Raw genomic sequence first — 15,094 nt, 5'->3', positions numbered from 1 at the left:
AATAAAGTCTTAAGTTTTCATTTGTCTAAGTTGATCCATATACTACTCTTCCACCAGAATCTGTGCCTAAGCCCATCCTTGGAAAAGTAGCTCACTCTGAAAATACTTACAGAGCTTCATAATGAGGTTGATTTTCAGCTATTAAACCTGATAGAATTCACAGACTTTCAAAAAAAATAAAATCAACTATAACAGCCCTGAAAGGAGACAGGAAAGCTATTAGCGGCCCCTATTAGTAGTGAATGAAAGCCCATCTATATACACTGAACTCCCAAAGCAGTAAAGCATGGGTGGTTAGCTGAGAAACAAAGACAGTCTAAGACAAAGATAAAAGGAAGGATTTTATTTTCCTTCACTCATTACATTTCCACTTATCTCACATCTGAGTCACATTAGTTATATAAACACCTCTAGATAAAGAACCTAGAGCGAAACAGCAGAAAGACTTTCAAACATTTTTTTTTGCTTTTCTATATATCTACAGATAAGAATATTAACTCTAATAGTACTCTTGTGATAGCATTATCATTATAGGCTACATCCTGTAAAAATGTCTAATTTTGAAATCCTACCTCTGAGGCTTCTTATTGAGAGAAAAGAGAAAGAGAAAAATAACTAATACATATATTCCCATTTAAATTTTTGTAGAAAAATCGTGAAGTAGAACGTTTTATGACAATGGAAAAACATAAAAACTGGAGGAGTCCTTTAAGTCTACCCAGTCCAAGCCCCTCTGACTGCCCCAACTGAGGTACAGAAAAAGAAATGGTCAGAAAATGAGAGAATCACAGAGGTGGTATATTCTCGGACTCCCACTCACAGCACAGTTCTTTTCTTTCAGTACACTTGAGCATGTACTAATGGAAAACAAATTAAAGCAGAAGATTGCAAAGGGGTTAGAAAAGCTGAAATTGCTCATAAAGGATTGTTATTTTCTCAACTGGTTCGCTGCAGCGCCAAAAATTCTAGCTGAAGTAATCCACAGAGCAAAACAAAGTGTATGACAGTCAAATACTAATCACTACTTTCACTTGAAAGCATTGTGTTTACAGTTTTTTTTTCTTCACAGGGTGAGACTCCACATATGTAAAAACTGAATTTAATGCCATTAAAGTTTGTTAGAATAATTACTGAAAACCACAGGTGATTCATGTTCCCTCAGGCATACCTTCTATGTGATGAAATAGTTACAATTCTTCATGAGCAAGGGTGAAGCTGAAGAGTCAAACTTTCTCTGTTATGGTAGGAGCTGATTAAAATCACTGATGACAGCCAGGCCTGATGGCCTATGCCTGTAATCCTAACTACTCAGGAGGCTGAGATCTGAGGATCAAGGTTCATAGCCAGCCCGGGCACTAAAGAACATGAGACTATTATCTCCAATTAACTACTAGAAAACCGGAAGTGGCCCTGTGGCTCCAGGGGAAAGGTGGTAGCCTTGAGCTGAAGAGACCAGGGACAACGCCTAGGCTCAGAGTTCAAGTCCCATGACTGCCAAAATACATCACTGATGACTGCGAACTGAAATTTTTATGAACAAGAACAAAGAAAGATATTAACTGTGCATGTGGTGTGTGTACGGGATCAAGTGTGTGGAAGTAAAAGACTCCGTAAGGAAGGAGCTCACTAGGGAAGCTATGACAGCCACCTGGAGTGGACTATCTTTGAGAGTTCAACTGGGAACTCAGAGTCCAGAAAAATACAATGCATGAAATGCGATTGTGTCCTTTAATGCTTTTTGTCTCACATAGTTCCTATATGACTTTTAAAATGTTTCAGAGTTAACTTTCTTCACTTGTTAAGGCAGGAAAGTAGCAATTACCACAGCTCCTTTGAAAAGAGCAGGTGTTACTTTTTCCCAGGGAAGCCAAGGATTAAATGAAGGGTCAGGTCCTTGTCTTTCTTTGATATCTGAGAGAGAGAATGAGAGAGGGGGGGGGAGCGAGGGAGGGGGAGGGGGAGGGGGAGAGAGAGAGAGAGAGAGAGAGAGAGAGAGAGAGAGAGAGAGAGAGAGAGAGAGAGAGAGAGAGAGAAGCATTCACTGTTCAATATCTGTCTCTTACTACCCAGCTCTGTTGACCTACAATTTGGAAATACTGGATATAAGCTTCCTTCCAGTCCAACTTCAATTTGTGGCAAGAATCAGGAAGATTAGGTTGGGGTCACCATGGATGCCCTTTGTCCTTTTAGGGGAACAAAGGTGTCAACATTAACAGCTAAAATGGAAAAGCAGCTCTAAAAGTAAAGAGTTTCATTTTTGCTTCACATTAAAGTTCTTTCTAATCAGTCAGTGAAGAAATGCTAAATAACCCAGAAAAACTTTTACTTGCTTAGCACTGCAATTCATAGAAGAATAACAGATATAATCTTTACATTCACCTCATCACTATTCCATGTGGGGAGACAAGAAGTACACACTCAATAATAGTGAACAATTTTAAAATGCACAGATTGGCTGGAATAAGTGATGAGAATTTCCAGCAGAAAGAGAGTAATGTATGTGATAATAAATGAGATGATAAATATAATTAAAAAATAAAATAAAAAATAAAAATTCTAGCTGTGGAAAGTTTATACTTCCCATAAGGCTTAAGTCCTATGAGGGGTTTGGGTGAAAGAGTGATGTTTCTGGGTAGAACACTAGCCTCAGTAAAGAAAGATACTGTCTTTCCCATTATTGCTGGGAGCTACAGCAAGGCATCATCTTGAAAGTGGACCTTTTATTTCAGACTAAGCACTCTAGGGGCTTGAAAGGAAGTAATAATCATGGTTCATTGAGACTGAGTATTGCCTACCACAATATCTGGATGAGAAAGTGGCAAAAGAAGTGGTTCTGGACAATGAGAGTGTCTAATGTAGCACCGAGGCCCTCCTGTAGGATCTACATCCCAGCTGCATGTGTTTCCTGCCAGTTCTGAGTATTCTAACCCTTAAGTCGCCAAATCACATGATCTTCCCTACACACATAGGAAAGAAGACTGCTAGGCACGATCTGAGAGCACTGAGACCTGCCTTCAGTAATTTTAACTTAGCATTCATTTGCTGCCAGGCAGAACTGAGAACACCAAGCACACAAGAGATCCTACTTCAAGAGTTTCCAACTAGTGGACCTTGAGCAGTGTTGAGGATCAGGTCTAGTAGTCTGAACACATGGACAGATGCTAGGCTACTGAATCATAACATCTGTCTGTGGATGAGAATGAACACCCTAACTGTATCACTACACTGTCTTGCCTGAACACTAACAGCATTTCAACTGAAATACTTCAGGAAATTCAAAGTCCCAACTACTCATGATTTGGCTTCAAATATGTAAGACCAAATGAAGAAACACATGAATATAAAAAAAACCAAGGCAACAGTTCCACTCTAAAAGTCATAAATTCCACAATAAAGGATTTAAGTGATAATGAAAAAGATGGGCTTTCAAGCTATGAACTCAACAGAGCAATGATAAAAATGATAATAAAATAAGGAAGTGGTGCTGTGTGTCAAGGGGTAAAGCAGTAACCTTGAGCTGAAGAGCTCAGGGATAAAGCACAGGCTCAGAGTTCAATCGACAGACAGACAGACAGACAGACAGACAGACACACACACACACACACACACACACACACACACACACACAGATAATGAAAAGGATTAATGCATGGGCCCGGAATTTGGCCTAGTAGTAGAGTGCTTACTTAACATGGACGAAGACCTGGGTTCAATTCAATGATACCACATATATAGAAAAGCCAGAAGTGGTGCTGTGGCTCAAGTGGCAGAGCTCTAGCCTTGAGGAAAAAGCCCCAAAACGGTGCCCAAGCCCCAAGATTGGCAAATGAAAAAGGACAAATGCAATGAAATATTTCCTGAAAGAATTCAAAAAGGATACAATTAAACAGCCTTATGAATTCTAAGAGAAGAGCTGAGTTACATAGGGAAGACAACAGAAGATATGAAAATTCAATAAGCATACTGAAATTCTAAAACACTATATATTAAAATTTTAAATCTCAATAATCCAAATTTAAAACTTACTTAAAATCCTTACTGAGTTGTGCAAATTGAAAATAGAGTAACAAACTCTAGGAAATGGAAACAGAGGGGGTTTTTTCTTTGTTTAATAATATACAGGGACCAAACATAAAGAACTAGAAGAATCAAAGACAGACAAATGCTGAGAAAATATGAACAGAGCATGCAAGACCTTTGAGACACCAACGAAGAAACTACAAATCATGAGTACAGAAGAAAAAGAAAAAGTGAGAACTAAAAGCATAGAAAACATATTCAATAAAATAATAGAAAACTTCCCAAATCTTGAGAAAAAGAGGAGCATCTAGTTATATGAGGCTTTCAGAATATCAGACAAGATAAGAAAATAAATACCCCTAGATATAAAATAATTAAATATCACTAAATATACAGAACAAAAAAGTTGAAACCTGTAAAAGAGAAACAAGACACATAAAGGAAATCCATCTGAAGAACACTAAATTTTTCAACAGAAACCCTAAAACAAAAAGGGCATGGATGTTATAATCCAAGCTCTCGAAAAAATTATTTTTCAATCAAATGAATGTGTTAAGCAAAGCTATTTTTTAGAATTGAAGATGAAATTCAAAACTTTCCACAGTGAACAACAACTATAAGAATTTATAACCACTGAATTATCACTGTAGAGGATACTTAATGAAATCCAACACATAGGAAGGGAAGATAATTGCAACCAGGAAAAACAGAAAATAAATCCCATTAGTTAATTGTTTAACAAATGAAGATTAGGAAATAAGGAAGCATCACAGGAATAGTAAAATTGCAATAACATATATATATATATATATATTCCAAAGAATAACAGGTCAAATAAAAAGTAAGGCCCATAATGCACCTACTACCTGATGAATGTAACTGTGAGAGAGTAAGGCCCAGAGGCCACGAGTGTGGCCTAGTGGTAGAGTGCTTGCCTAGCATGCACGAAGACCAGGGTTCAATTCCTCAGTAACACATACATAGAAAAATCTGGAAGTGGTTCTGTGGCTCAAGTGGCAGAGCACTAGCCTTGAGGAAAAGCCCAAGGACAGTGCTCAGGCCCTAAGTTCAAGCCCAGGACTGGCAAAAATAAAAAAGTAAGGCTCAACCATTGTTGCCTGAAAGAAATACATCTCATTGAAAAACTGATTTAGGGTGCAAGTTACAAAAGACTTTCTAAGTACGTGCACCCCAAAAGCCAGCAGGACTCGGTATACTTCCCCATGATAAAACAGACCAAACCAAAATTTATAAAGGGAATAATCCCTCAAAAGGAAACAGCAATGATAACATATATGTACCAAATATTGGCACTCCCAATTTTATTAAATAAATACTACTAATCTTACTAGCACAGATTGTCCGCCACATGATAGTAGGAGACTTCAATATCCCATTTGCAACAGTAGATAAGTCATCTAAAGCAAAAACTAAAAAGCCAAAGCACAACAATAACAAAATGAAACTTGAACTGGTGACAGTATAAATCAAATGGTCTTAATATACCACTAACATTCTGTTCAAAAGCTACAGAGTCCAGCAGCTTCTTCTCAGAAGCTCGTGGAAATTTCTCCAAAGTAGATACTTTAGATATATAACTTCCTGTATTTTATAAGACCAAAGTGTTAGACAAGAACATAGCCCAAAACATACAGACTAATAATTTCATTCTGAATGTTAATTGAGTCATCAAAGAAATCAAGCAGGAAAATTTGTAAAATCAAATGAAAACTAAGCACCATTTACCCTTGGGGCACAGCAAAGCAATGTTAAAAGGAAAATCTATAGCTCTAAGTACCTTAAACTATGACATTTTAGTATCTGACTTTGTTACCTTGTATATTGTATATACCTTTATTTGTTTATTTGAAATAGGAAAGGGAAGGGGGAAAACAAGATGATTGGGAGTGGGGGTGGGGGGAAGGGAAATGGGAACAAAACCATGAGAAGGGGTATCAATGTGTGAGAAGTAATCCACCTACTATTTGGCAAATGTAACTGTAACCCCTCTATTCATTACCCTGACAATAAAAACTGAAATAAAGTAGAATATAAAAAGATGACATTTTATTATATGTATAAAAACTTCAGTAAATTTTTTATCCTCAAACATTTATTTGTTGTAAAAATATTTGAAATCCTTTCTTCTAGATAAGCTATATGTAAATATTTTATTGTAATGTATAGAGGGGTTACAGTTCTATTCACCAGATAAAAGGTGTATTACTTCTCACACATTGATAGCCCTTCTCAAGTTTTTGTCCCCAAACTTCAGTAAATTTAAAAATATTTACCATTGATCATTTCAAAATTGGACATTGTATATTGTAGTGGTGAATGAGTGAAAATCCAAGACTTTTTCTTTGTTATTAAAAATTGTAAAATATAAATTCAAAAACATATAGAAATAATGTAGTACCTACTTATGCTTATCATTAAGATAAACCACATATGAACACTTCTGTTAGGGAGCCCTATAAAAGAAAAAACAAGGACTGGGTATGTAGCTTAGTGGTAGAGTGCTTGCCTAGCATGCATGAAGCCCTGGGTTTGATACCTTAGTAACACATAACCAGATAAAGCTGGAAGTCTCACTGTGGCTGCAGTGGTAGAGTGCAAACCTTGAGCAGTGGGAGGCTCAGGGACAGAACCCAGGCCCTGAGTTCAAGCCCTAGGACCTAGAAAACAAACCAAGAAAGAAAGAACTAATTTTTTAAAGCAATCCTAGTATATATACAACTCCATTTTTTCTTTTCTCATTTTATTTTTGGGATAAGGTATAGAGGGTTATACTTACATTCACAAGGTAGTAAGTGCATTACTTCTCACACATTGATAATCCTTCTCATGTTTTCTTCCGTTTCCCTTCCCCCTCTCCCTCACAATCATCTTGTTTTCCCCCTTCCCTTCCCTATTTCAAATAAACAAATAAACATATATACAATATACCAGGTAACAAAGTCAGATACAGCAACATGAGATTAATCATAAAGGCAAAAAAAGAGAAGAGAAATGACATAGTACATTAAGAAGAATAATCACACAAGATAAACCTCTTTTTTCCATATCCTGGAATTCATCTAGTCACATCCTATATGACCTTATATACATAGGTTTCGAGCTATTGTAATCCTCTGCTAGGAGAATACTGGATATGTACTAATTATTACAAATGAGGGAAACCATGAAGCCTATGTTCCTTTAGGTCTTGCTTACTTCACTTAAAATGATTTTTTTCAAACTCTTTCCATTTCCTTGTGAATGAAACAATGTCATTCTTTCTGAAGGCTACATAGAATTTCATTGTGTATAAGTACCACATGTTCTTGATCCAATCATCTACTTAGGGGCATCTGCGTTGGTTCCATATCTTAGGGTAAATAATGCTACAATGAACATTGTGCTAGTAGCTTTAGTATGTCCTTGTTTCGGGTCATTTGGGTAAATGCCAAAGAGTGGGACTGTCGGGTCATAGGGGAGCTCTATGTTTAGTCTTATGACGATATGAAATATATCTAGCTCACTTTAACTGTATAAATAAACCACATTTTTTGTAAAATGTGTTTTAGCACATTGAGGTATAGCACATTGTTCAACTTCTTCACTTTTATGATGTGCTGCAGTAAATATCTGCAAAATAATTTTTACAAGTGTGTAAAGGATTTTATCTAGGATACATATCTAGATATGTAATTACTTGTTTGAAAAGTCTTATTGATATTAATGCTATATAAAAATAATCCTTAAACTCTGTAATTTATAAACAAATACTGTCATTTATCTTTGTTCATGAATTCTCAATGTGGGTGCAGATGTCTCATCACAATTCTACTCACCTAAATAGCTCTACTGGAGTATGCACTTTCAAGATATATCATTCTCCTGATATTGTTACTCTATCTGACTTTGTTATGTTTATTGTATATTGTATATATGTTTGTTTATTTGAAATAGGAAATTGAAGTGGGAAAAACAAGATGATTGGGAGGGGTTGGGAGGAGGGAAATGGGGACAAAAACATGAGAGGGGTATCAATGTGTGAGAAGTAATGCACCTACAACTGATGGATGTAACTATAACCCCTCTATACATTACACCGACAATAAAACATAATACTAATAAGATATATCATTCTCATATTTGGAAAACTAGTGTTGTGTGTCAGCTGGAAGGTCAGCTAAGGCTGTCAGCTGTGGATCTGAATTCCTCTCTATGTGGATTTCTTACAGCATTCATTCCTAAGAATTCAGCAGAAGATTCATGGCTCTTTTATGGTCTTGTGACCAAATTCTCAGCATGTCTAAAGTATTCTATTAGTTAAGCAAGTGACTAAATCTACCCAAGATTCAGTGAAAGAAGTGGCAAGGAATTTTCAGCCATTTTGAAGCCAAAACATTCTCCTAACTATAAATTGTTTATACTTCTTATGCATGCAAAATGTATTTTGCTTTGTCCTCAAACCCTCAGAAGTCTCAGCCTAGCTTAATAACTGGTTCATATTCGAGGGCCAGGATTTTGTCAGTAAATCAGATCTCAGTGATTATGAGACTCTCCAAATGAAGTTCCTTGAGTATAAATCCTGTAGATCTGATACTTAGGAAATAAATAGTATATGTTTCCCCACTTACCTCACATACAACAGTGAGAAAATATATGGCTACAATAATAGACACTTCCATTCATAAACGATGGACCAGGAGACACCCAGTAGTCGGCAGCAATTCTAAAATCCACCTGATGATGTATCACTGATTCTTTGATTAATGTCCAGTTTTGCTGTCTGGACATGGTTCTCCATGATTCTTGGATTTAACCTTTAAGAACTTGAATCTGATTTCTCAACTATCCTTTGTTATACACATAAACATGGTCCATGGATTGTCAAAAGTTCTAAAATGCTAGTGGAAGGAGTTCAATAAACACTTTCTTCAGCGAAACACCCATTGAACCACTCAAGATTATTTCTAAAAATTTAAAATTTCATCCAGGAGCTGATGATTTGTGCCTGTAATTCTAGCTACTCAGTAGGAGGTTCACAGTTCAAAGCCAGCCCAGGCAGGGAAGTCTATGAAACTATTATCTCCAATTAACCACCAGAAAACTAGAAGTGGGACTGCAGTCAAAAATGGTAGCAAAAGAACTTAGGGATAGTGTCTAGGCACTGAGTTCAAGCCCTACAATTCACAAAAAATAAATAAGTAAAATCCATTTAAGGGACAAAGAGTTTGGCCTAGTGTTAGAGTGATTGCCTAGCATGCACGAAGACCTGGGTTCGATTCCTCAGTACCACATACATAGAAAAAGCTGGAAGTGGTGCTGTGGCTCAAGTGGTAGAGCTGTAGCCTTGAGAAAAGTCCAAGGGCAGTGCTCAGGCCCTGATGTCAAGCCTCACAACTGGCAAAAAAAAATTAAATATCTGTAAATGTCCCTGAGAGCCTTGGGGAAAGAAAATTATAAAACCATTTGACCGCCTGTTAAGGTAGTATCCCTTAAATCCTTTTTTCTTTTGTAAATAACATTAAGGTTGTCCTAAGATTTACCACTAGGAAGCTGTGTAAGTCAGTTCTTGTCCTTTTGCTATATGATCCTAATCTGCGAACTTCATCTTCTTTAAGCACCATAAAATAGTCCAGACTCACCTCATATTTCCTTGCTCCAAACCTACGCTTAGCCATTTTGCCAAGAAACTAAAAGAGCATAGCCCTTTGAGAGCTCTTGTTCTATGTAAGAGCCTCAGTTTATACCATTCTCTCATATAAGCCAGTGAACTGATAGTCTATATTTATGTAAAGTCCTTTGAAACTCGAGCCCTTGGACTAGTGCAGAAAGTGCTCCAGAAAAAAAAATCTCATTGTGTTCCTTCTTCTCTGGACAATTTTATTGGTGATTTTTATGTTAAAGTTAAAGATTTCAAAATACCTGCTCTCTCTCCTCTCCTTTCCTTTCCTTCCTTTCCTTTCCTTGTTTTCTTCCTTCTTTTCTCTCTCTTTCTTTCTCTCTCTTTCTAAAACTCTTCCTTCCTTCCTTCTTTCATTATTTCTTTCTTTCTTTTTGCCAGCCCTGGGCTTGGGCTCAAGGCCTGAGCACTGTCCTTGGGATTTCTCAAGGCTAGAACTCTAGCAATTGAGCCTCAGCACCACTTCTGGCTTTTTTCCTTTTTCTTTTTTTTTATTCTTTTTTTAAATGTTTTTATTGTAATTAATAAAAGGGTTACATGATATTTTCCAGATAGAAGGTACATTAATTCACATACATTGATACTCTTTCACATGTCTTGGTACCCATTACCCTCCCCCCCACCCACTACCCACCCCCCCGTCTTGGTTTTCCCCCCTTCCCTATCAAATTTCAAATAACCAAATACAAAAAAATTCAGTATATCAGATAACAAAGTGAGATACTGTAACAATATGAGATATCCAAGGGACAGCAAAGGAGATGAGAGATAACATAGTACATTAAGGACAAGAGTCATTCGTTATATGGCTTTTGTTTCAATATCCTGGAGGTCTTTTCATTTAGCTTCATACTATATGACCTTATGTATCAAGGTTTTGCTCTATTGCAGATCTCTGCTAGCAGAGCCCAAGGTTTCTACTGATTATGACAAATGAGGGAAACCATTGAGCCTAAGTTCCTTTGAGTCTGGCTTACTTCACTTAATATGATTTTTTTCTAAGTCTTTCCATTTCCTATCAAATGGGTCGATGTCATTTTTTCTGACAGCAGCATAGAATTCCATTGTGTAAAAATACCACAACTTGTTGATCCACTCATCAACTGAGGTGCATCTAGGTTGGTTCCATATCTTTGCTATGGTGAATAATGCTGCATTAAACTGCAGAGCTTTTGTATGGCAAAGGACATAGCTAGTAAATTAATTAGGAAGCCTACAGAGTGGGAGAAGATCTTCACCAACCAAACAACGGACAAAGGCCTCATATCTAAAATATATCAACAACTCAAAAAATTGCATCACTCCAAAACTAATCTCCAAAGTAACAACCATCCCATTAAAAAATGGGCCAAAGACTTAAAGAGAGTCTTCTCTGAAGAAGAAACAAAAATGGCCTATAGACACATGAAGAAATGCTCAACATCTCTGGTCATAAAAGAAATGCAAATCAAAACAACTCTAAGATTCCACTCCAGTTAGAATGGCCAGGATCAGGAAAAGGAATAATAACAGATGCTGGAGGGGATGTGGCCAGGAAGGATCACTACTACACTGTTGGTGGGAGTGCAAACTTGTTCAACCACTATGGAAAGCAGTGTGGCAGTGCCTCAAAAGGCTAAACATAGAACTCCCCTATGACCCAGCAATTCCACCACTTGGCATTTACCCAACCATCCAGAATGTAGGGCATACTAAATCCACTGGCTTTTTTCTATGTATGTGGTATCAAGGAATTGAACCCGGGTCTTCGTGCATGCTAGGCAAGCAATCTACCTCTAGGTCAAACTCCCAGCCCTCTTTCCTCCCTCCTTTGCCCCCTCCCCCTCTCTCTCTGAACCTCACATCTTTGCATGCTATGTCACATAAGACTGGTACTCTATCACTTGTGCCACACCTCTATATTTAGCTAGTTGGTGGATAATTAGCGATTAGAGTCTCACAAAATTTGCAGGCTGGCTTTGAAACATGATCCTCAAATCTCAGCCTTCTGAGTGGCTAGGATTATAGGTGTGAGCCACCAGTATCTACCTCCTTTCATTTCTCTGGTCTACAAATCCTCAACTTCCACTCATCATGCAACCATAGTTGCTAAATCCTCTGCATTTTCCCACAGTTGTGGTTACAGAAGGGTCCACGCCCTCTCAAGCTTCTCCCCTTCCTTAGAATTCCAAATGACCATCTACAATTACATACTTCTCCTTTCATTTTTTTAGTTGTATTTTATTGTCGGGGTAATGTATATAGTTACATTCGTGAGGTTAGTTCTCCTTTTAAAGGCTTTAAAGCTGCTTATGTGAAGAAAGACACAGAGGCTAACTGAACATGAAAACTGGACATTATTTTATTATGGTCAACATAATTAAAGTGGTCCCCAGACGGGGGTAGGGGATGGGGGGAGGGTAATGGGTACCAAGACATGTGAAAGGGTATCAATGTATGTGAATTAATGCACCTTTTATCTGGCAAATATCATGTAAGCCTTTTATTAATTACAATAAAAAATTAAAAAAAAATAAAGTGGTCCCCAATGCAGGTTTTCCCAAACTCCAAACACCAGTGGAAAATAAACTTAGCTTCCAGTGACTAAATCAATTTTTTGATCCAGCTCTGCCATTTGCGTACTCGAAAAAGGATTCTACTTATAAGAGATCCTAGCCTTGGGCCGGGAGTTTGGCCTAGTGGTTAAAGTGCTTGCCTAGCATGCATAAAGATCCGGGTTCGATTCCTCGGTACCACATACATAGAAAAAAAAGCCGGGAGTGGTGCTGAGGCTCAAGTGGTAGAGCTCTAGCCTTGAGAAAGTCCAAGGACAGTGCTCAGGCCCTGAGCTCAAGCCCAGGACTGGCAAAAAAAAGAGAGATCCTAGCATTTTAAGAGCATTCATAGATTATGTATCAACCTCAGTGTTGCAAATACACATTCAGCAGTAGCAAGTAGGGCCCATTGAAATTGAGATTTAACAACAAGAAAAAATGTTCTTCAGAGATGCATTTATGTGCAATACTATAACTGTGGAAACATCTGTAACTATTATATTACCTAAGGATATTCCTTTTCTTTAGGAGACAATGTGATATATGTATTTGAATGGGTGATGATAATTTCTTACATATCTGTGTCAGCATTAGATGTATATATATACACATACACATGACTATACACACACACACACACACACACACACACACATATATATATATATATATATATATATATATATATATATATATATATATACACATAGTCCTTCCAGAATTTGATCAAATATCCTTTGGGCAGTTTCATGCCAGCTTACCACAGACAAAAGCAAATCAAAGAATTAAGACAAATACCTCCTCATCCAATTTTGTATAAATGAGACATTTCATTTTCACTCTTGTAACAAATCCTCTTTGATGCATTCTCAAGTGCTCCTTTCTGGAAAAAGAGAGGCAAGCCATGATTAATAAAATATTTGAGTCTATGGATTTATTGTTCATATCCCTAAGGCCAAAAGTGAAGAGCTATATAGTCAAATTCCCATAGTCAAAATTAGCAACAGCTACAGAAAAGAAAGTAGTTTTTTCAACTTTCTCAAACTGTACACTAATATGTGTGTATGAATGGTGAATGCACCCATCCCAGAAAACCATGTGGGCACAGTCACGTACAGAGGAGTTTATTGTCAGCATAGGAGGTGACAAGACTAGATCTCTCAGTGGAGGGAGAGGAAAAAGTGTTAATTTGTCTTTGTCTAAGCAGGCTCTTATAATCCATAGGGAGGCTAAGGGTGGGATTTCATGTAGGATGTGAGAGCAGAAGATTTCATTATGGTCGGCTAAGATGTAAAGCAGCCGACCGAATACTAGATAAGAGGGTCTGCTGTTACCATTTTTGGCTGTGACTGACCAAATGGAAGTTAATTCAATGTGGGAGGGAGGAAGCTGGTTATCAGCTGTCTGCACCAAAAGGGCTCCTTGTGGGCCAATCTGGGGAAAGGAGCATAGCCATTTCAAGCTAACAAGTGGGGGTTAGAATTTTCATTCCTTCTTTGGGAGAAGAGAGTTCTGACTTTCTCCAGATTGTCCAAAGTATTAAAACCCTTACCAAAATGGATGGATGGTCTGGTAGATTGGCAAATGGCTAAATTTCTGCTATTGTGTAAAAATCCCTGGGGTTTTATCCCCATGGCTGTGGAGGCTTTCTCTGTGGCTAGAATTCATCAAGAAAGAGTGACTGACCTGAAAACAGGCACTGACCTGAAAAGTTCTATCTAAAACAGCATGCATAGGTTTGATATCTAGAACGTACAAAAGGTATTGAACCAGCCAGGCATGATGGCTCAGGCCTGTAATCCTAGCTACTCGGGATGGTGAGATCTGAGAATCGTGATTCAAAGCCAGCCTGTGCAATAAAGACCTTGAGACTCTTATCTCCCATTAACCATTAGAAAACTGGAAGTGGTACTGTGGCTCAAGGGATAGGGTGGTAGCCTTGAGCTGAAGAGCTCAGGGACAGCACCCAGGCCCAGAATTCAAGCCCTATGACTGACTGACATAAATAAATAAATAAATAAATAAATAAATAAATAAATAAATAAAGTATTGAACCTACTATGGGGAGAAGAATCATAACATAAGACTGGTCCCAGACAAAAGTGAAAGACCCTACAAAACACAAATTAAAAGCAAAAGGGTCATTTGGCTCAAGTGGTTGAGTGCTTGCCTAACAAGTAGAGGGGCCCATACAACATGCTGAATGTGTTGGACACTGACAAGCTTCGTACAGATGAATCTTTCAATCCAATCTGTCTCTCTCGCTCAGGCTGATTGAGTGATAAAGAATCCTTATAGATATTGACAAGTTTATCACAACAATGCATGCATTGTATTCTGTATCTCAGAATATATGCAATTATTGTGCCATTAACCTGAAATGTCAAATTTCAAAAGGAAAATAATTTTTCAAAGCATCACCTAGCACTGAGTGCTGGTGGCTCACTCCTCGCTACTCAGGTGGCTGAAATCTGACAATCACAATTCAAATCTAGCCCAATTAGAAAAGTCCATGAGACTATTCAGTTAGACACATACACACACACACACACACACACACACACACGCACACACACACACACACAAACAAACTGGAAGTGGAGCTGTAGCTCAAGTGGAACACTAATAGACTTGAGAACAAAGCTTAGGTATAGTGGCCAAGGCCTGAGTAAAGTCCTCAGACAGGCACATGCACACAACACAAAAACTTAACACCTAGCCAAGTGCTAGCAACTCATGATTATAATTCTACTAGGTATCTAGAGATCAAAGTTGTAGTTTGAGGCCAGGTCAAAGAAAAAAAAATTGTGAGATTGCAGCCCAACCAATAGGTAGGAAGAGTATTTAATGCTTGCCATGATAG

This window comes from Megascapheus bottae, chromosome X, assembly GCF_031878675.1.
Source record: "Megascapheus bottae isolate mThoBot1 chromosome X, mThoBot2.hap1, whole genome shotgun sequence".
Classification (NCBI taxonomy): domain Eukaryota; kingdom Metazoa; phylum Chordata; class Mammalia; order Rodentia; family Geomyidae; genus Megascapheus; species Megascapheus bottae.
This window is presented reverse-complemented; position numbering follows the sequence as displayed.